Here is a 21,714-nt window from a genome sequence, read left to right on the forward strand (position 1 = left end):
ATTTTCTATATGATATAAACATTTTAGATCATATTACAAATCTGTTATTTTATATATTCGAGTATTCCAAATATGTTTTTGTTCTCTTACTATCATTTACGGTGCCCATGTTAAAGGGAAATATTTGCGAACTATGCTTCTATCAGTAATCACGGATAGTAATAATCAAATCCTCCTACTAGCATTTGGAGTTGGAACAAAAAAAAAGGAAATCATGGATATGGTTTTTATCGAGGATAAAAGAATGTATTTGGGATATGTACCATATGATCATCATATCCTATATGACCAATTTCATTGAAATGACCATTTAAGATGTATTCCCAAACGTATATCACAGACTTTATTGTCAACATTTATTGATGAATATGCGTGCAAAGATTAGCAAACAAGGGGGAAATGAATTTTTATTATGGAAGACATGCAAAGCTTATAGAGAGTATGATTTTAAAGGTCGCTTAGATAGGTTAAGAAATATCATGGTTGCAGAAATCGGGATTAATCGGCGATTAATCGTGGATTAATCGTTTGCCGTACTCCAACCGTCGAGGATTAAGGCATTAATCGGAAATTTAGGATTAATCGGGTTTGGCGGGATTAATCGGCCTTGGCAGGATTACTCGGTCAACAAAAGTCAACAAAAGTCAAAAATGTCAAAAAATGTCAAAAAATTTTAAAAAAAATTTTAAAAAAATTCAAAAAACCAACCTTTTTTTTACTCCAAAATTTTCAAATTTTCAAATTTTCAAAGTTTCGAATATTATACCAAAATGTTCATATTTTCGTATTTCCAAATTTCCAAATTACAATTTTTCTTATTTTCTAATTTTGAAGTACTTGTTTTTCTTAAGATATATTAATATTTAATTCATTTTAATATTTTATTAATAATCTATGGTTCCCGATTTATCCCCATTAATCCCCGCCAAGACCGATTAATCCCTTAACACCAGTCGACAGTCGAGCTACCGTCGAGCGATTTTTACAACCTAGAGAAATACACTAACTGATTGTCAAACATAGATAGACAAAGTTGATCATCATAAAAGAAAAGGGTGTGTTTATGAGGGATTCAAAAATATAATTATTAGTATATATTGTTATATTGTAAATATTGAACATATCTTATATTTTTAGCGTAGATAATTACTTCCTATTTGTCAGGTTATTAGTTAGGCTTGATTATTGTTATTTTATATATATATATATATATATATATATATATATATATATATATATATATATATATATATATATGTTTCGGTATTATCAATGGAAAGCAAGCAATTCTATCCTCTCACATACATATATATATATATATATATATATATATATATATATATATATGTTTCGGTATTATCAATGGAAAGCAAGCAATTCTATCCTCTCACACAAGGTATCAAGAGCCTAGGTTTCTAGGTATTTTTTTTATTTTTCTTCTTGCAGCCAAGTGCTACGACCTTCCCCATGGCTCCCAATGAACAACCACCTAAACCTCCCCTACATCCGGTCTATACTGTCACTAATATTCAACACAAAATTAGAGTTCTTGACGGTACCAAGGTCACCTACAATTCCTAGGTCAAGCTTTTTAAGCTCCATGCTCGTGGGTATAAGGTCCTTCATCACATTGACGGTACGACGCCACCTACTAAAACCAGCGACACTTATGATTCTTGGGTCGAAATTGATGCCATCGTCCTTCAATGGATATATGGCACACTTTCCGATGACCTCCTCGTTCGAGTTCTGGACACATATACAACTGCATACAAAGCATGGCTACGAATTCAAGAGATCTTCACCAAAAAACAAAGGGTCTCGTGCAGCAACTCTCGAACACGAATTTACCAATCTCACCTTACAGTCGGCCTCCTCCTTGGACGAGTATTTCCAAAAAACTCAAGGACCTAGCGGACCAACTCTCGGACGTTGAAAGCCCCGTCACTAAAAATCGCCTCGTCCTACAACTTGTCTGTGGGTTACCACCAGAATACGACACGGTCACCTCCTTCATCAATCAAAGCCTCCCGTCATGGGATACCGCACGCAGCATGTTTCAATTAGAACAGCACCGCCAATTGGCTCGGCAGAACATCTCTGCCCCAAGCCCTATGGTTTCTTCTCAAGCCCTTGATGATCGTCCGGTTACCAGCTCTCAGGCTGCTTCCTATCGCCCTTCTGGTCGGGGTCGTGGTCGTAACACCCAACCGGGTCGTTCCAGTCGCGGGGGACGTGGTTCCTCCAACCGTGGTCGTTCTCAACAGTTTTACCCTGCTAGAACCCAACCCCCTCAATGTTACCTTGGTCCATCATACCCTCCTTGGGCCTGGTGGGCTCCTCCTCCCGCCCCCACCCCACGGCTCAGCAGACACCTTGGCACGCACCATGGCAAAACCCGCCAACCTCCAGTACAACAACGAATTACAATCCACAGGTGGCCCATGTTGCTTATTCTACTGACCCATCGCCCCCGCCCATTGCTCAGAACCAGCACCCCTCTTATGATGCCTTAAAACCTACAGAGCTCCATCATGTATTTCAAGAAATGCACCTCAACAACCAGAACCCTCATGGTATATGGATACAGGCGCTTCCTCTCACTTGACAGCCGAATCGGGTAAAATCTTGCATCATTCTGCATCTTCTTCTAACAAAGTTATTTTCGTTGGAAATGGTAATCATATTCCTATTTTAGGATCCGGGCACACCCATTTCAAAATCCCAAACCATACATATGCTCTCAAAAATATTTGTTATACCCCCATATTATCAAAAACTTACTATCCGTTCGTGAATTTACACGTGACAATAATTTCTCTGTCGAATTTGACCCTTTTGGTTTCTCCGTGAAAGGAACTCAAGACTGGGAGGATGCTTTCACACCACAATAGCTCTGGTGACCTTTATCCACTCACCACGCCTAGATCTTATCCTAATGCTCTGGTCACGGGCTTCTCTTCGGATGTTTGGCACAACCGCCTTGGACATCCCGACACTGCAACTTTAGATTTCCTTCGTACTCGTTCCTTTATTTCTTGTAATAAACATAAAATAACACCTATTTGTCATTCTTGTCAATTTTCTAAGAACAAACGTTTACCTTTTATGGATTCCTATTCTATTACTTTTTCACCATTTGATATAATCCATTGTGATCTATGGACCTCACCTGTTCTTAGCAAATCCGGTTACAAATATTATATGGTGCTCATTGATAACCACACACAATATGTGTGGATTTACCCGCTAAAGTTTAAATCAGACACCTTTACCAACTTTACCAAATTCCATACCCTCATACACACTCAATTTAACCGGAAAATAAAATCGTTTCAATGTGATTTAGGGGGAGAATTTGACAACATCGAGTTTAAAAACATTGCCTCTCAACATGGTCTAACATTTCGCTTCTCTTGTCCTCAAACTTCCCAACAGAACGGTAAGGCTGAGCGTATGATTCTTCGTCTAAACGACATCGTTTGATCACTACTAGCTCATGCCCATCTTCCCCCATCCTTTTGGGTCGAAGCCCTACACACCGCCACCTACATTCATAACATCACACCCACTAAAACATTAAACTTCTATACCCCTACATATGCCTTCTACCTCCGCCACCCTACTTATGATCACTTACGGGTATTTGGTTGCACATGCTACCCTAATACTTCCGCTACTCAAACAAACAAACTAGACACTCGATCCATCCGTTGTGTCTTCCTCGGTTACCCTACCAACTTTCGAGGATATCGTTGTTATGATCCCACTACCGGTAAAGTCCTCATATCCCGCCATGTTGTGTTCGACGAACACTCTTTTCCCTTTGCTAATGTCGTATCCTCTTCCTCGTATAAATTCCTTGACATCGATGCTTCCCTGCCGCCATCAATATCCCCTCACTTGTCATCCAACCCCCCCCCCCTCCACACCTCATACACTTCCAATTACCACAATGATACCACTCACACCACCACCATCATCACCGCCTACCCCACCTCCTCCACCCAGTACCCATCAACACCCTATGACCACTCGATCCCAGCTTGGCATTGTCAAACCTAGACAACTTCTTAACCTTCATACTCAATCCTCTAAAACTATTTCACCCATACCCTCTTCCTACACCAAAGCCCTCTCGGATCCTAACTGGTTAGATGCCATGAAAAATGAATTTAATGCGTTAAAAGAAAATGATACGTGGGAGTTAGTTCCACGACGTACTGATCGGCCAATCATACGATGCTTGTGGCTTTTTCGCCACAAATTTCACGTTGATGGTACCTTACAACGATACAAAGCTTGCCTCGTGGTCAACGGTAAATCACAAACGGTTGGTATTGATTGTGACGAGACATTTAGCCCGGTTGTTAAACCAACCACCATTTGCACCGTCTTAATCCAGGCTATTTCCCGAGCATGGCCGATCCACCAATTAGATGTTAAGAACACATTTCTACATGAGGATCTTCATGAAACTGTCTATATGCACCAACCACCGGGACTTGTTGACACTACTGCCCCACATCATGTGTGTCGTCTCCGTAGTCTCTATACGACCTGAAACAAGCTCTGCGGGCCTGGTACCATCGGTTTGCTACGTTTATTATTGCCAATGGTTTTCGCAGCAGCGTATGTGATAACTCATTATTTGTATATCGTCATGGGGAACACACTGCTTATCTACTTTTATATGTTGACAACATAGTTTTAACTGCATTTGATCCAGGATTTCTCAAGTCCATAATTACCACTTTATCTCGGGAATTTTCAATGTCGGATCTCGGGGCCCTACACCATTTTTTGGGTATTTCAGTCACTCGCACCTCTCAGGGGTTGTTCTTATCCCAAGCACAGTATGCTCGAGAAATTCTGAAACGAGCTTCCATGGACACTTGTAATCTGTCCACCACGCCAGTTGATATGTCTTCCAAATTGAGTGCCACGACTGGTGAGCCTCTTCCAGACGGAAATCTCTACCGCCGCTTAGCCGATGCCCTCCAATATCTCACTTTTACACGACCGGATATCGTATATGCCGTCCAACAAGTTTGTTTCTTCATGCATGCTCCACGAGAACCACACTTTCACTTCATGAAGCGTATTATTTGATATATCAAGGGAACTATTGATTTCAGTCTCAACATCCAAAGTTCTCCACGTTATAATCTCACAGCTTACTCTGACGCCGACTGGGGTGCCCTGATTCTCGTCAATCCACATCGAGTTATTGCGTCTTTCTTGGCGATAATTTGGTTTCATGGTCCTCTAAAAGACAACCGACTATCTCCAGATCCAGTGTCGAGGCCGAATATAGAGGGGTCACTAACGCAGTGGCTGAAACTTGCTGGATTCGTAATCTACTACTTGAGCTACATGTTCCGGTTCGACAATCTACTTTGATATATTGTGATAACATCTCAGCAGTTTACCTTCCAGGTAATACCGTCTAGCATCACCGAACAAAACACGTAGAAATGGACATTCACTTTATTTGAGAGAAAGTTTGGTTGGGTGGTATACGTGTTCTTCATGTACCCTCCCCTTACCAATACGCAAACATGTTTACTAAGGGCCTTCCACGCAACTTATTTGAGAGCTTCTGATCCGTTTTAAGCGTCTACAAAGCTCCCGCTTCAACTGCGGGGGACTATTAGTATATATTGTTATATTGTAAATATTGTACATATCTTATATTTTTAGGATAGATAACTACTTCCTATTTGTCAGGCTATTAGTTAGGCTTGATTATTGTTATTTTGTGTATATATATATATATATATATATATATATATATATATATATATATATATATATATATATATATATATATATATAATCAAGATCAAATAACGTTGGATAGGAAGGTAAGAAATTTTTTATATACATATTTTCTTAGCAAATAAACGAAATGAATCATTAGATGATTCAAAAGTAAGATGATTCACAAGAAAAAAATTCCGAAAAATATATATTCATGATTCATTTTTAAGTAAATCAAGAAAAAATTCAGTTTTGTGACAATTTAATTGAATATCAACAAAATCATCGTAAAAATGAATCATCGAAATGTCTTTTTGGGAAATTTTTTTGATGAATCATGTTATTGTTGATTCATCTAGTGATTCATTTATTTTGTTCGCCAAACAAATAAACCGAAAAAAATTTCTTACCTTCCTACAAAAAAAAAATTCTTACTGGATCTATATATATATATATATATATATATATATATATATATATATATATATATATATATATATATATATATGTTTCAGTATTATCAATGGAAGGCAAGCAATTCTATCCTCTCACACAATAATGACATAAAACAATTTTGAGTCTACTAATGTGTTATAAAAAGTGCATGAAAACTACCAATAACAATGTTGATTCACTTTTATCGAGCAACAATGCAACAATGGTGATGTCAATGGCTTAATGCAATAGGTATTTAAAAAACATATATTGATTTCACTTTGTTTTACCTTATGTTACTGTGCATGGAAATATGTTGGTATTCGTATGTAGAGTAAATTGAAAAACTCGTTACCCGTTATGGTGAGGATATTATTGATAAGAGGATTCACAACTTTTGCTAGTTGGAAGGTATACCAAATGGATGAACACATATATCAAGTGATCGACAAAAACAAATATGGTATATTCCACTTACGAAACCATTTATGTACATGTGGGGAATGACAATCGACTGTTATACCATATACTTAGGTAGTGACGACTTTAAAAGAACTTAGATATAAACACTACCATAAAATGGGCGCAACAATATTTCACAACATAAAAGTATTGATCAATATAAAGATCTGGTGTTATTGAAGATATATTGTAACAGGGACACAAAACCCTTCTTATAACATATACAACAAGGATACTCAAACTGCATCTTTCCCAGATAACTCATTAAGTAGGTTATTGAAGACATGATGTAAGTCAACAACTTTCACTATCTCTAATGCCAACACAAATGGAAACACCCAATTTCTGAGTTGTATGTATGATAAACCCGCAACAAAATACTTCTCGAACGGCAAACCCATTACAAGGCACAAAACTTTCTTGTAAAAAGAGAGTCGATAGTCGGCCATCAGAAGTATCAGCAACTCTTCAACATCGGACTGTGGACGAGTCACTACCTCCTTGCATAATAAGGAATGACACAATAATGAGTGGCCTTCTACACCCATTGGCATATCGACCCACTGACCAAGTCACCTTGAAAAGCGTCATTGATGTCGGTGTTTGAGATTGCTTATTTAAAACAGCTGATGTTATTTCTAAATATGCTTATTAACTTTTCTATTGTTAAAACATAGTCTAAAAAATGCTTGAATTAGCTTATTTGGTATCAAAACTAGGGGTGAGCACATTGTTGTTTAGTGTGGTTTTTGGACCAAACTGAACCGCAAACCGTAAGTTGTGGTTATCTATAGGGAAAAACCGAAATTTATGGTTTTTATTCGATGCGGTCTGCGGTTTTTCTTGTTGTTTTGTGGTTAATTTGGCACGACTTCGGTTTTTAACCGAAAAATGAGTTGGTGCAATTTTTCATGTGCAAACTAGATTTTTCAGTTGACTTTCTTTTATTTGCAAAGTTTTATTGACTTTCATTTATTTCTAGATTTTTGTTGCAAATAATCACCATTTTGTCCCATTTTGTTCTTGCAAGTTGCATTTTATTATGTTATATTATATTCATTTAATTCAACTAGTATGTCTAACAGTTAAATAACCACCATTGAAAAGTGAAAAATGTTTTTTTTTACAGTTATTAAATAAATAACATATAAATTCAATATGAATAATAAATAATAGTGTGGTTATTTCGGTTTTTGCGGTGCGGTTATACGGTATAAAACCTAACCACACCGAATTTTGTGGTATTTTGAACATTTAAAACCGCACTATCGTTTTATATTCGGTTTCGTTGTTTCGGTTATTTTGCGTTTTTTTTCGGTTCAGTTTTTTCTCACCCCTAATTAAAACGTAATAAGTTGATAATTTTTTTTTAGTCTTTTCCAATTTCTATGTATATATATATATATATATATATATATATATATATATATATATATATATATATATATAGTTAGGTGCATATGTGGATTGACATCTATTGTGTGGATGTAGGAACCAATCACAATTTAGAAAAATTTAAATTATTTATAATTATTATAAGGGTAAATATGTAATTAGCATAATAAGTAATTAATGAATATCTAAATAAGATACTTTAAATTAGGTATTTACAAATTAAAAGCCTATATTTAGGCAACTAAACGATTTGCATTCTTGACTTTACCACCGGCCCACCAGTATCTCCTTTACCACCGGCCCACCAGTATCTCCCTTGGATGTCGATTACAACTATCAACACTTCGCCGACAACAACTAATACCTACGATTTCAAATCAAGTTTCAATTTACAGCAAATGATTTGTGTTACTACGAGTAACACTTGAAAATCCTTATTGACACACTAATTCACCGATGGTCGTAACCAAACCCTAAATCGAAAATCGAAAACGCTGATACGCGGTACGTAATCTGATTTTGTTCATCATTGATTATTTTTTATTTATGGAATTCTCATTTTGATATTTGATTTATGTTTATTGAATCCAATTTTTGTTTTTGAATATGATTTCTGGATTATGCTTTTTAGTAGTTTACGAGAACGTGTTGCAAATTTGAAACCATCAAAAAGAAGAATCACAGAGCCGATGATGTGGTGGCGTTGTTGCTATGATGGGGGTGGCTCATGGAGCTGAAGTTGACCATGGTGGTTGGAGCTCGTTGTGGGCTAATGTTTCTCTACCCTAAGACTAGAAATCGAGGTATTGTACTGGAAGCATTTTTTGGTGATTCTAGAGTACAAGTTTGAAACCATCAAAATTGAATTCATTATTAGCAATACCAATTCGAATTATCTGGTTGTAGTATCGCAATTCATCAACGTTTATTCATTTAATTAATTTCTTAATTTTTATATATAAGAATTTGTAAGTTAGAATTGTCAATTGGTATTTACATCTATGTTCTGAATTTTTTTGATTTTTTTGTATATTTTTCTTTCGGACTGATGAAAGCGGTGAGTTATTATGTTGGTATATGATCCTTCTAGCAACATCATTCTTTCATAATACTAAGGTTCAACATACAAAAATAAGAACATTCTTTCATAATAGAATGATCCATCTTATAAAAGCATCAACATTCTTTCAGAATAGAAGGGTCCACCTTACAAAAGCATCAATATTCTTTCTTTAAGAAGAAATCTGGCAGAATGTATTCTCAAATTTTATGTCAATACATTTTTGTACTGTTAAGAATTGCATATATATTTTTCTTAAGAATGGCTGACGTTAGTTAAAGAATGAATGAAATTTAGTTTTATTCTTTTAGAATGTATGTATATTTTTCGTGTTTGTTGTAATTCATTGAAGAACGTGTATTGTTATTTGCGAGTATGAATATTTGTTTGCCTGTTTGTATCGATTTCCTTAAAAAATAAATAAATCAAATTCTTAAAGAATAGATAAAGGTTCCATTCTTAAACAATAGATAAAGGTTCCATTTTCAAAAGTAATAAACTTTAATTATTGCTCAATTAATTGTAAATCCCGATGATTTTAGAGTTTCAAATGTCGACTGATTGTTATTTATTTAAACCTAGGTTTATAAATGCTTTGTGATTACGTTTGATTCTACAAGATCAAATACAATTTCATGGTAAAATAGTAAGGGTTTTTGAAGGTTAATGTGTGCGAGAATATGGGAAGAATATTTGGCTAATCTGGTGTTGCCTAAATTGTAGGTGATGTAATTTTACATTCTTATCCTTACTAACCCGTTTCATTTAATTAGAATCAATGTTTTAAAAACCGGTTTTTTAGTTGAACCGGTATAGTGACCGGTTCCCGGTTTAACCGGTTCGACCGGCGGGTCAACCGGTTTCTATAATTGTCATATTTTTTCCTATTTTTCTATATATACATACATATATAAATCATAAATTTGACGTTTACAACTTCATACATTAAAAATATACATACAAATAAGTTGTAGACCACTCCAAATATATTAAAAACTTTATAACATTTATCATATATTTTTATTCAGTGAAAACTACATAGATTTGAAAAAATTCACCAAAGTTTATTATGCAAATGGTTCTTTTCCATGTGTTTTTATTTGGTTTAACCGGTTCAATCGATATATTTTGACCGTTCAACCGGGTTTTTCTAAAAACCGGCCGGTTCAATCCGGTTCAGAAATCAACGTAAAACCGGTGATAGTTGAACCGCTCCCTTCTCCGGTTCCCGGTCCAACCGGTTCGACCGGCCGGTTCAAACCGGTTTTTAAAACATTGATTAGAATGGTATATTCCATTTTTTTTTATTTCAATTAAAATTTTAAATGACTTTCTTAAAATAATTTAAACTATTGGTCCATATTCAACCCTACATCCACACAATAGTTGTCCATCCACATTATAACCTAGCCATATATATATATATATATATATATATATATATATATATATATATATATATATATATATATATATATATATATATATATATATATATAGGGTGAGGTTCAATAGAGAACCATAATTAACCAAGCAACCAAGAAACCAATCTTTTTTTCAACTTTTAGAACTTATTTTTTATCAAAAAAAAACTAAAAATACAGAAATTCATAACTTTTTATCCTTTTTCCAATGATATCAAATTCGATTTTTTTTTACGTCAAATTTACAATGTGAATCTTTGAAAATTCACAATGTGAATCCGGATTCACACGGTGAATCCGAAAAATAATTTTCACATTCACAATGTTAATATATGAATTTAGATATTTTTAGATTTTTTTTTCGATAAAGAATAAGCTCTAGAAATTGAAAAAAAGATTTGGTTCCTTGAAGAACCAATAATTATGGTTCTCTATTGAACTTTTCCATATATATATATATATATATATATATATATATATATATATATATATATATATATATATATATTTGGTTTAAACAAGCCATAAACTAATCTAGAAAAGTTGGAACATGAACTTATCAAAAATTCATTATTTAAGTCGATAAGAACTTCTAATCTTAATTTATCCAAACACTAAAAATTCATTATCAATAGTATCAAATGACAATAAGCTAATAAGTATCTTAAATAAGCAATCTCAAACTCGGCAAAAAAATACACTACCTTACAATTCCAGATCAAATAATCATCAAAAAACAAAAGACAAAATTGCATAAATGGTCAATATGATTTATCAAATGTCACAAACTCAGTTGTTGCTATTTTTTAAATAAATTTGATGGTTGTGGTTTTCCAAAACTTGCGTGAGTGGTCATTTTTGCTAATACTGTTAGTTTTCGTCTGTTAGTGTGAAAGTAATTTAGTCAGTTTAGGTACAAGGATTAAGTTTGTGACCATGAGTAAACTATAACGACCATTTATGTAATTTTGTGTATATTTTATGTTTATAAGTTTTTGGATTTTCCATCCCTTTTTTACTTTGATACCTTTATTTTGAATTTTGTAAATATTATTTTCACCCCTCCGTTTATTATTAGTGTTTATCTCCCGTGATATATATAATTTGATTTTTCTTAGTAACTTTCGTTCATTAACCTAAAATAAACTAATTTTTTACATACTTATTGTTATATGTGTGTCGATATAAATTCAAGGTTTTCAACATATTGACGTGAATTTTGAACTTTCGTTCGTTAATTTTTTTTAAAGGGGTTCTCGGTTTTTATGCATGTATCGGTTTAAATTCGAGTTGGTATACGTTTTGATGTAATTTTTTTATATTCACATACTTAATTATATGTACGTTTTGCTACGTATGTTTCAGGTCACATATACTAACTTTCATTCATTAACTTAAAAAATATTATATTAAAGTTTATCTATGTTTCCAGGTCTTTTTTTTTACGTTTTTGTGCTTAATTTTATGTACGTTTCTTACATATGTGTCGGGTTTAATATAATAACCTTCGTTAGTTAACTTTAAAAAAACTATTTTTTAACATGTTTATTTTTATATATATGTCGGTATACATTTAAGGTGGTCAACGTTTTGACGTAAATTTAAAACTTTCATTCATTAATTAAAAAAATTACTTGTTTTTTTATGTACATATCGGTATAAATTCGAGTTCGTCTATGTTTCGACATAATTTTTTTTGTGTTTTCTTGCTTGTTTTAATTTACGTGCTTATTTTTTTTTTATGTGCTTATTTTTTTGTACATAAATATATGTATCGACATAAATTCAGTTTATATTTTCGTGCTTATTTTTTTTTTGTACGTGCTTATTTTTTCCGTACATAAAAATATGCTCGAAAACATAGACAATATTACGTTGAAATGTAAACGAACTCGAATTTATACTGACACGTACATAGAAAAAACAAGTAAGGATTTTTTTAAAAAAAATAATGTACAAAAATTCTAAATTTATGTCGATTACGTCGAAAACCAACACCTTGAATTTCTACGACACATACATAAAAATAAACACGTAAAAATTAAATTTTTCTTAGTTAAAGAACGAAAGTTATTATATGTGACCCAAATCATATGTAGGAAACATATATAAAATTAAGTATATAAACGTTAAAAAAATTATGTTGTAACATAGACAAACTTAAATATAATACATTTTTAAAAGTTAACAAATAAAAGTTGTTATATGTGACCAAGTCATATCTAGGAAATGTATATAACATTAAACACAAAAACGTAAAAAACAAATACATTAAAACATAGAAAAACTCGAAATGTACGAAGTTGACAATGCTTTAAGTCCGAAATATGATTTCGAACCAAAATTTCGAAAAGTTATGCCTATATATAGAGGTGACCTTAGTAACGAGCCGGATTCACCATTCGGATGACCGGATCTCTGGAACTCACTGTTCTAAACTAGATGGTTACTTAAAAAAATCATTTTGTGCCATCAAAATTAGGTTAGTTTATTTAATTGGGGAAAATACAAAACTAGCCATTTTTCCTAATTACTTATCAAAAAATAGCCAAAAAAACTCACTTAGCCAAAAATAGCCCACAAAAGAGTAGTCAACTTTCGGTTGACTACGGTCAACAGGGGATGACTACGGTCAACGCCCGTTGACTACTCTTTTCCCCTAATGGGCTACTGTTTCAAGGGGCCGTTTACTTTTTCGTGGCCCATTAGCCCAAAGTATATAATGAAATTTTTTTCAGATTAGGTCATTTTCCTATTGTTTTATTTTGTTAGGCTACGTTTTTCTCTCAATGGAGCACCCGAAGAACAATCAGGTTGGTCTACTTTTCTTAAAAATTTTACCGTGTTTGTGATTAGGAGTAGGTTTTGTTTATGGGGATAAATTTTTTTTTTGAAAAAAATTGAAAAAAAAAATATAAAACCGTAGGTTTCATATGAAACATACGGTGTACAAGTGCCCAATGCACTGTTTGTGCAGTGTCGACTTGTACACCGTAGGTTTCATATGAACCGTACGGACGTTATTTTTTTTCGTTTTTTTTTTAAAAAATGGTATCAATAAAATAAGAATTGGATGTATTTTGTTGTGGTATAATTTTTTTTATTAAAAAAAAAGGGAAACCGTAGGTTTTTTAGAAACCTACGGTGTACAAGTATTTACTGCACAGTTTGTGCAGTAAACACTTGTACACCGTATGTTTCACAAAAAAACCGTATTTTTTTTATTTTTTTTATTTTTATTTTTTTATTAAAAAAAATTTAATAGCCAATAAACATTTGTATCCCCTTGTATGTATCTTATGATTTTTTTTGGAAAAAAAAAAAATCGTAGGTTTCCTAAAATGTATGGTTTTATAGATATTTTTATTTTCAATTTTCTTAAAAAAAAATTGTTTAAACGTATTTGTAACGATTGTATCCCCTTGTATGTATCTTATGATTGAATGTTTTGCATGTTGTTAAAAATGATGTTATCTTCTATGTCTCAATTATAGCATACAATAGCAATGTACTATCTATTTGAAGAAGTTTTTATGTGTATAATGTGTAGATACTTTGTATTATACTGTATTGATAAAATAACAGTGTGTTTTGGTAGTTTCGGGTTTGTTATAAAATATGTTATTGTCACACCATTTTTAAAGTACAATACTATTTTTTGTATACAAGTAGTATAGAAAAGACAAAAATTTGTGTAAAATAATTTACTTTGGTATTTTATAGAAAGTAAATAGATTATATGAAATGTTTAACTGTTTTATTGTGTGATACTCCAACACTGTTTTTTTTTATAAAACCTTATTTAAATTTATTTTTTATTTATTTTGTAGCTTCCTAACAAAAAGATGACATGCAATATATCTGTGAAAGCTTCATGTCACAAGTTGCATGAAGTTTTGAGCCCGTTGAATGGGCCGGTTCGAGAGATATTTTCAAGAACTAGCTTTGGTTACCTCTTGGATCTACCGGCTCAGTCCGGAGACGGACTACTTATTCATGGCCTATTACTTCACATGTTGCGTCCTACCCCTGAAAGTGATGCAGCTGAGCGTCTACATTTCATGTTTTCCAGACGCTCTTTATCATTTGGGCCGGAAGAGTTTTGTATTGTCTCGGGACTTTACATGGGCCGTTTTCCTACTTCAAGGATCGAATTTTCAACCATGTATAATCACGGATACGGTGATAATACATTTCGGTCCAGAGTCTTCCCGTATCGCACGGAAACTACGTTACTTGTAGAAGATTTAGAGCTACTTATCTTGAACCGGTTCAATGAGATATCGGCTGACGATGTTGTTCGTGCGATTTTGCTATATATCCTCAATCAAGGTTTTTTGGGAAAAGAACCCAAAGACAAAGTCACGAAGGAATTTCTGTGGGTGGTGGAGAACCTGGATGAATGGAACAGGTATTTATCAATTTAATATTATAAAAAAATACTATTTTTTATATGTTTAACTAATAGTTTTGCATATAATATAGGTTCTCGTGGGGGAGTTACCTATGGATTAAAACATACCCTAGATTGTCGGGTATGTTTAAGAAATTTGAGGATCATATGTCCAAACATCCCACAAAACCTTGTGTGTATACACTATCCGGTTTTGTTATTCCGTTGAAGGTAAAAATATAATTTTAAATTTTTTGGTTTTTATTTTTTCATAATCCCTGTTAGTTATTGCTAACTCTTATATATTAATGTATATTTATTATAAGATATGGATATGGGAGATGTTCCCACTAGCTCGGGGGAATGCTGCGTTACGACGAAACAATTTATATCCTCGTATGTTGCGGTGGTTTCACCTTAGGAGGTTAACATGGGAGAAAGTTTGCGATCTTTTTTATGTTGACCAGGACGAGGCACATCAACCGAAAAGAAAGATGATTGCCTCAGATGTCGAGTCATCTACTCCACATTACTTGACATATATTTCTAATCTGAATCTTGAATCGCCAGAAGTCCCTTCTTCTGTACGCTACAACTTTAGAAAAGATGTAAGTAAAATACTAAAAGTAGTATCTAGTATATTAAATTTTTTCAACTATTATTGATATATAAAAAAATTTATGTAGGGAGCATCTTCATCTGATCCATCCTGTGGAAATAGCCGATCTACCCAGTCCACCGGAGAAACTCATACGGTGGGAATTAATAGGAGAACAGCCCGAGAAATAATGGCAAGACTTCAAAGATTGGAGGAAGAAATCCGAGGAATAAAATGTAAAGAGTGATTTGAAAAACGGGATGACAATAATGAATTTTTTGACGCCGCGTTTGGGGTAAAATATTTCATTTTATAAATTTACTATTAATTCTTAACGAAGGTTTCGAGGTAAAATAATTATTTGTTAAATTATTTTTCGTTTAAATGTAGGGGAATGAATATGTGGGAGGTAGTTATCGGATGATAAGCCCGGTGAACGAACAATTCGGTAGTCCACCGAATTCAAATCGAGTAAACGAGGATGATGATGTTGGTCGTAGAAAACAAAAAAACCCGTGAAGGAGGTTATAATTTTTTTTTTTTTGTATATTAATTTTTATATTTTTTCAGAGTATATTAAATAAATTAATATGTATTTTGTAGAAGAAGAAAAAGAAGATTGTTGTCAGCAACATCGTGGATGCGGAAAATCATATACCCGTGCCTCCTGTTGCAAAACCAGGTCGTCCGGTTAGGGTATTGAAACCTTCTCAATATCTTAGCTCTCCATATGTTTCTGTAAGTTTCTTTAAAATTATATTTACTATAAAAAAATTTTAACTATATGGATACTTATTGACTACGTGTATACTGTAGGTTCAAAATGCTCCCCGATATCGTCAGGGTGGGGTAATACGCAATGAACCACCACCCCCGTTTCTTTTAGCGATCCCCCGACACTTTTATTGGAGCCGTATGTCATTCCTGGATGTGCCGCCTGTTCATTATACATGGGAAACAAACCGGCTGTTTATTTGAAACATCGGTTGTACAATGAAAGAATCGAAGCAAGGTTTTGGGATCTCCTTTTTTATTCAATTGACTTGGGATATTTAGATGAAGCGGTATGAAGACATTTGTTTATATTTAAAATTTAAATAATTGATAAGGTCTGTATGTTTAAATTAGATTTAAATGCAGCATGTTGACTTATGGGGAAGGCTTTTGAATGAGCGGAGACCGAACGATGCCCGATGGACAATCATGTCATCTTCATTTTTTGCTGCATTTGAGACGTTCGAGTAGGTAGGAAGTGCATTGGAACATCCGTTTGACCCGTTAGATGGATGTAAATCTTGGTTAGAAGTTGACCGTGTAAGTAAACAAATATTATTGATTAATCACTTAAATTTTGATATTACACTAATTAAACGTTGTAACTAATTCCAACGGTTGTGTGGTAAAACAGGTTTATTTTCCAATTTGTATAAACCCACATCATTGGGTACTTGGGGAGTTATGGATGGATACGCTGTCGTTGAATTTGTACGACAACTTGCGATCTTTTCGCGCCGTCACCATGATTGCTTTTGTGCGGTTTGAAGAGCTTGTAGACCGCATTCTTGTTGACATTGATTATTGGAATCACATGGGTTTGCCTGTTCAGAAAGCATCCATTACTGTTACGGATGTTACGGACGTGCCCCAACAGGAAGAGATGTTTGGAGAGTGCGGTGTCTTTATGCTGATGTTCATGGAGCAGCTTGTTTCTGGACGGGCGATTGGTATATCGACGGCACCTGTTTTTGCGGCTACTAACTTTCGCAATAGGATGGTCATGGTATACTATGGATCAGCTGCAAAGGCGATTTTGTAGTTAGTTTGATTAGTAATTTTTTAGTAACAAATTATGTGTAATGTTTCATGTCGAAAGATAAAGTTGTATTTTGGTTTATATTATCAAAATGTCCCGTTATTATGAAACATAAAGAAAGTATCTAATCGAGATAAAATTACATATTATATAGATTAATCATAATAAACAAGCAAATATAATACAATACATATTACATACATAAACTCATAAATAATGCATAAACTTACTAGTTGATTAATCAAGAATTATCAAATTCAAACATTTTGAAAATCATTTGGAAATTTTTCTTTTTCTTGAATCACCCAGTCGTATTTTGTTTGTATGTTTTTGAGAATCTTTTCCATCTTAACCTCTTCTTTGTTGGCGTAGTCTGTTGCATCTTGTACCCAAACCCGTGCAGTTTTAATGTCGCGTTCTTTGTCTTGGATCGACCTCATTTTACACCAGATATCGGCTTGTAACTTATCCAATCGTTTCCTATCTTCTTCAATGCCTTTAATCTCGTTCTTGATCTCTTCTTCTTTTATTAATAGTTGTGATCGCTTCTCTTGTGGTATCAACCACCATTTTTCTTGAGAGGTGGACATCAGTTTATGTGATTGAGGTTTATATAATACATATAAGTCTCTATATATAATTGACAATTTAACCACTTTTTTATAGGTGTTGACTACTGTAAAATAGCTTATGACTACTATATTATGTGTTGTCACATCCTACCAAAACATTATTGTACTTTGACTACTGTCTTATAGGATTTGACTACTGTCTACTAGCCATTGACTACTATGTTATGTTTAGTCTTATCGAACACTGAATATTCGACACATGATTGTTATTTGACTACTTTTTTATAGGTTTTGACTACTGTCTAATAGCATTTGACTATTAGTTGATTTGATTGACTACTTTTTATAGGTTATGACTACTATCTTCTAGCCGTTGACTGTTATCTTGTGTTATATTTAATGTGGATTTGTTATCAATTCAGAAATGAAAGAAACAATAACAAAAAAAATTGAAGTGTGAAAATGACAGAAAGATCAGAGGAGATGAAAAGGATCTTGGCAAAATTTAATTGGCCATCAACGTCCAACAATAAGCCTCCTTTGGGGACAAGTTCCCATAACGTGTCAACCAATCCCCCTCCCAACGTTGATCCTCCTATAGTAGGAGAGAAGATGGATGAGGAAGTGAAAAAATTGTTGTTACAAAGAGAAGCTGAAGTGGATAAGGCTTTTAAAGATTATCATCTCCAAAGAGACCTTCTAGACATCTATTGTGATGACATTGATCGTAAAAAGAATTGGATTATAAGTATCAGGCAAGAAATCCAATCTACCGAGAGTTCGATCCGTTCCAGTGAAGAAAATTTGCGAAAGCTTAAGAGTGAATTAGCACTTCGTGAGTACTATTTGGAGAAAAAAAAGGAAGTCATTGCTATGAAAAAAGAGTATCCGTATGAGTTTCCGATGTGGGAAGAAGATGAGTAGTATTTTAATAATGTTCTTGCTTGTTGTAGTAATATAAAGGTAGTATATGTCCAAGTATGTCTTTCATTTTTAATTTTAAGGTAGTATATCTGCAACTATGTTTTTTTATTAGTGGTTCGTTAGGAGCTGCAAAATCTGTAATAGTTCCTAGTTTACTTATGTTTAGTAATCTAATTATGTTAATGTTAACTTTGTTTTATCAAATACTCAACGAAATGGTTATGTCTTCTATTTTTGACTTTTTTATTTGTAAACAACATGTGTTGTATAGTCGAATGAATTAAGAATAAATATATATTACAACATGTATAGTACACAAGCAATATAGAAAGTTAAGACAAAAAATTCTCATACATGGAAACACAAACCATTACAAATAAAAACATACATTAGTTTACTTATGTTTAGTAATCTAATTATGTTAATTTCAACTTTGTTTTATTAATTACTCAACGAAATGGTTATGTCTGTTAGTTTTGACTTTTTTATTTGTAAACAACATGTGTTGTATAGTCGAATGAATTAAGAATAAATATATATTACAACATGTATAGTACACAAGCAATATAGAAAATTAAGACAACAAATTCTCATACATGGAAACACAAACCATTACAATTAAAAACATACATTACTACATCTTACGTACTTCTACTACTTAGTGGTACATACAGCCTGCATAATCGAGATTTAGACTACAACTTATACACAACAACACCAAAAAAGAAAATCCAACTACAAAGTAACGCTATCTTCAAGTGTAGTACTTTGCTTTGAAGCTTCTTCTTTGATCAAGCTAAGTTAGCGACTATCAACGAATTATTGTCTTTCGCTTCATCCAGCCAACAAATAAACCCAGACTGTGGTGGCTGATAAATAAATATCAAAAACATTATGTGTATTCTCTAAATAATCAGTCATAAATAACAATATATATATATATATATATATATATACATATATAATTAAGTGATAACGCAAATACCTCTTTAGGACAAGCGTAAAATAGCCGTCCAGGGTTGTTTGAAGCCTTTGATGTCCTTATAATACCTTGAGCCCCACAACTGTAATTTGCCATTTTCATTAGTTACTGAGATGGAATTTTTATTAGTGTGGCCAGGTAAATATCTTCATTTATATAGTGCCATTAAGCTACATATTCGGACACATGATTGTAGCTTGACTACTGTCTTATAGGTTTGGACTATTACCTTTTAGCATTTGACTACTATTTTACGTGTTGTCTTATCGAACAGTGAATTTCGGATACATGATTGTAGGTTGACTACTGTGTTGTACGTATTGACTACTGTCCACTTGCAGTTGACTACTGGTTTATGTGTTGTCTAATCTAACTGTTAATTTCTGACACCGGATTGTAGCTTGACTACTGTGTTATAGGTATTGACTACTGTCTACCACCATTTGACTACTACTTTAGTTTTCGAATACTGCTTCGCTTCTATAAAAAGGTTTTGAAATAATTTAAATCATCGTTATTGATATATTTTACAAAGGTTCCTGTTCACCGCCCTAACATTAAACATGAGTTTCTCATACAATGACTATGAAGACAGTTTTACCAACTTGCCTGTTTACCTCCACAACATTCAGCGTGCAAATCCCCACAGTTACACATACAGCAAAACCAATGTTATGGATCGGTTCGAACTATGTTTTGTTGCTATTCGATGTGTGGTAATGTAGTATCGATTTGTTTATTATTTTGCTAAACCAATTTAGATTAGTCTAAAAACTAATAATTATGTTATATAAAATTTGAAATAGATCAATGCATTTAGAGGATGCATGCTTCCGGTCATCTTCATAAGCAGTGTCTGTATCAGAGGAGAGTATCTTAATACAATGTCCGTAGCAGTTGCTATTGATGGAAACAACAATACTATGCCAATAGCATTTGGTGTCGGGGTGGCAAATAGTGTTAACTCCTGCACTTGGTTCCTTATGAGGTTGAAGGATACTATCGGAGCGGGTACGGAAGTTGCGCTCATAACCAACATGGGCGATACCATTGCTTCTTGCATTGGTCAAGTATTCCCTGATGCTTACCATGGTTATTCGTCTAACAGTGTTTTAAATTATTGCCAATTAAGAATTGGTCAAAGCAGAAATTTAGACTACTTGTTCTTCCGTGTATGCAAAGCATATACCACGCAAGACTTTAAACAAACATTTTCTAAGTTAAGTCATGGTGCACAGGAAGTTCTTCACAACATCGGACATATGAAATGGGCACGGGCCTATTTCCCTAATATACGTTGGAATGTACTAAACATTAAAATTCCAGAATTCCTAATGGTGTTATCGGTTAGTCAACGCAATGTACCGATAATAACGTTAATTGATGCGATTGTGCAGTACATCCAACAGACATTTGCAGAACGCTGTGTCATGGGAGGTAATATAGGAACTTTTTATAAATCAGTTAAATGCCGGTAATTTATTATCCTTTGATTTTTCAGGAATGTTGAGCACCGTATTCACACCTTACGCAGAGATGGTCCTTCAAAGGAGGATGCAAAAGTCTCGGCAATGGAAAGCAACGAAAATCCCACCTGAGATCCCGTCTATGTTACCTTCGGATATTTTCCACGTTTTTGATTTCAAACGTACATGTGTTGTGGATCTGAATCGACACACATGTTCTTGTGGGAAATGGCACAGTCTTTGTATAGCATGTGGTCATGCTCTTGCTGCATCACGTTATACAAACAACACGGAATTAGCCGATATGGTTCAAATATATTATCGGGGTGATGTGTTTCGAACTACATACCAAACTAGGAATGTGAATGTTGTTCCCCCTCCATCTGAATGGGAAATACCAGAGTCATTGCCGGTCGTTTTAATCCCT

The 21,714-nt window shown here is 33.7% G+C and overlaps 1 long non-coding RNA gene across 1 annotated transcript; it reads left to right on the plus strand.

Moving 5' to 3' along the window:
* Positions 1 to 1,369: 1,369 nt before the first annotated feature.
* LOC145109616 (uncharacterized) lies at positions 1,370 to 3,107 on the plus strand. Its single transcript, XR_013709099.1, has 2 exons — positions 1,370 to 2,620; positions 2,857 to 3,107. It is a non-coding gene; the product is annotated as an uncharacterized LOC145109616 (long non-coding RNA).
* The last annotated feature ends 18,607 nt before the right edge of the window (positions 3,108 to 21,714 follow it).

Source organism: Lactuca virosa, chromosome 4 (genome assembly GCF_052849685.1).
Source record: "Lactuca virosa cultivar CGN04683 chromosome 4, Lactuca_virosa_CGN04683_v6, whole genome shotgun sequence".
NCBI classification, from domain to species: domain Eukaryota; kingdom Viridiplantae; phylum Streptophyta; class Magnoliopsida; order Asterales; family Asteraceae; genus Lactuca; species Lactuca virosa.